This window comes from Hyaena hyaena, unplaced genomic scaffold (genome assembly GCF_003009895.1).
Source record: "Hyaena hyaena isolate Hyena2069 unplaced genomic scaffold, ASM300989v1 scaffold_606, whole genome shotgun sequence".
NCBI classification, from domain to species: domain Eukaryota; kingdom Metazoa; phylum Chordata; class Mammalia; order Carnivora; family Hyaenidae; genus Hyaena; species Hyaena hyaena.
This window is the reverse complement of record NW_024081238.1, coordinates 1,138,567-1,141,120: the sequence shown is the minus strand read 5'-3', so window position 1 is coordinate 1,141,120 and position 2,554 is coordinate 1,138,567.

The following is a 2,554-nucleotide window of genomic DNA, read 5'->3' as shown; positions in this document are numbered from 1 at the left end:
TGTTCTTTGTTATACATATAATATGATATAATGTAATATAACAATATAACATAACATAATATTACTTAAAATGCTTTTTAAGCTATGGTGTAAAAGAATGTATGTCAAATAAAAATACTCCCAAAAGATGAATGAGTGTTTGTGATTAAGACTGTAAGTGATGTAGAATCACAAGGTGTAATGATATTTTTGTGAACTTAGATTTGTACTGGCCATAGGTCCTTAGTATTAATTAATGTGAGAAAGGTTTGAAATCATAGGGTGGATATTGCATATTGGCTTAATATGATTTCAAATCCACTTGTTTATGACAAAGATAATAAAAAAGTTGGTTAGAAAGTTGTTTTGATAGAAGAATGAAGGAAGTTGTGTCAGTCCATCTGTCCTCACCCATAAGAACTCGGTAGCTCAGTTCATAGGGGCCTTGCTGGGGGCTTATTAATAAAAACGTATGAAGAAGGAACCATGGCAGGGGGCCATGAGACTGCAAGTACACAGCATTTCTGAGGATAAGGAAAGACTGCTCGGTCCACACAAGGCTACACTTTCCTGATCTAAAAGAGCTCTCTGAAGACCATGGCGGCAATTAGCTCCTGCCTGATAAAGGTGACTCTTCTACCTGAAGTTGCCAGAGCTGTACAGTCACCCCTTGAAGATGATCATTTTGCATCTCAACACCAGCACTGTCACCCTTAGCAATGTGCTTGAGCAACATGAGACTTGTACTTTTGCAAGATGTATCAGGCAGTACTGCCAATAGCCTCTTCCTGTGACCTAACCTTGTCTGCCATTGTCCTTTTCCAGGTCCCTGGCTACCCTGACTCCAATGCTGGCATGAGCAGCTAGAACCCACCAAGCGCTCTTGAACAGCTGGGCCATCCAAGCCTGTGGATCTAGGATCCATCTCCAACCACCTGCATTGCCTCAATGGTGGAGGAAGCCCACCTTCCAAAGATCACTCTGATGCGACCAGCAACATAAGTGACAGTTTCCACAGGTACTTACTATTTTGGGTGATCCTGGGTTTCTGCAGCACTCGAGGTTCCTAGGAGTCTCTTTTTGGGGGGCACTTGGGCCAGCCTGCCCAATCCAGCCATGGTAAAGCAATCCAGATTTCCCCAGCTCTACCTTCAGTGGAAAAATGGGCATTTGTATAGGTTAAGGCTTGGAATTAGGCAGATGTCAGGTACCTCCAAGAGTCCCCCAAGTTTATGTCCCAGCCTTTCCCACATTGCCCCATTCCAGGCCCCTGGCTAGCTGGACCTCCAATGCTGGGCATGAGAGTTAGAACCCTACCAACTGTTCTTGGCCAGCTGTGACTCTCCAAGCCTATGGACCTAGGGTCCATCTCCAACCTTGCAGGACATTGCCCTGTTCCTTGTCCCTGGCCACCCTGACCTGCACCTCCCACGAATATGTTGTTCGTACTTTATCAGCCAGCCATTTGGTAGAGAGTGCCGACAGCCTAGTGGAACTTGGGCCATACCCATCCGTCCAAAAATTCTTAAGGTGGAGAGAGCTTTCTCCTTGCAAATCTTTTTCAGGCAGCAGGTGTAAGTTGTTGACAAACTGTCTCCATTTATACTGGTTGCCTGATGAGGTCCAAAGCTTCTCCAGCAATTAAGGTTCCCAGGTGTTTGTTATTGAAGGGTGCCCTGGCCATCCCACCTTGCCCCACCCTGGCATATGGTCCAATTAATCTTGGTTTGCCATCAGGGAATATGCCCATTTGTGTGGAATAAGATTTCAACTTAGGCAGATGCCAGGTAACCTCAAAAGAGTCCTTCTGTGACTGACTTTGATGCTTACTCTGTTTCAGTTTCCCGGCTACATTGTTCTGCATGGCCCGCACATGAGCAGCACATATCAGCCAGAAGCCAGCCATTTGCAGACCCAGGGCTCCATGCCTGTGGAACTCCAACCAGACACAAACCACCTGCATAGCCTCCACCACAGAAAGGCCTCACCTTCCAAATTCAATCTGAGCTGACAGCGATAAATGGGCAATAGTCACTTCCCATGTGGACCTGCTATCTGATAGGTCCAGGACTTCCCTAGAAACATGGACTCCCAGGCATCTCCTGATGGAAGATACCATGTCTTGTTTTCTATTCCTTGGAAAAGCAGTTGTTAAGCCCACACCACCTCCTTCAGGGGAAATATTCTATAATGGGTCCATTGTCCTTGCGATTAGGCTGATGTTTTTTACACTCAAGAGCCCATTCTTGTGCCCCACCCTCTCCTGACATCTGTGCTGTCCTAGGTCCCTAACTATCCTCATCTACATGGCCACGCATATACAGTATGACCCTTGGGCAGGCCACCAAGTGGCATATAGTCCAATTAATCTTGGTTTGCCACCAGGGAATATGCCCATTTGTGTGGAATAAGATTTCACAGAGGTAGGGCCCAACTCCCCACCCAAACCTGCACTCCCTCAAGGACAGAGAAAACCCAATCCTCAAAATTGCTCTGAGGCATCCACTGAATGGGCAACAGTCCATCCCATGTGAAACGACTGCCTGATAAGGTCCCAAGCTTCTGCTGTAATTAA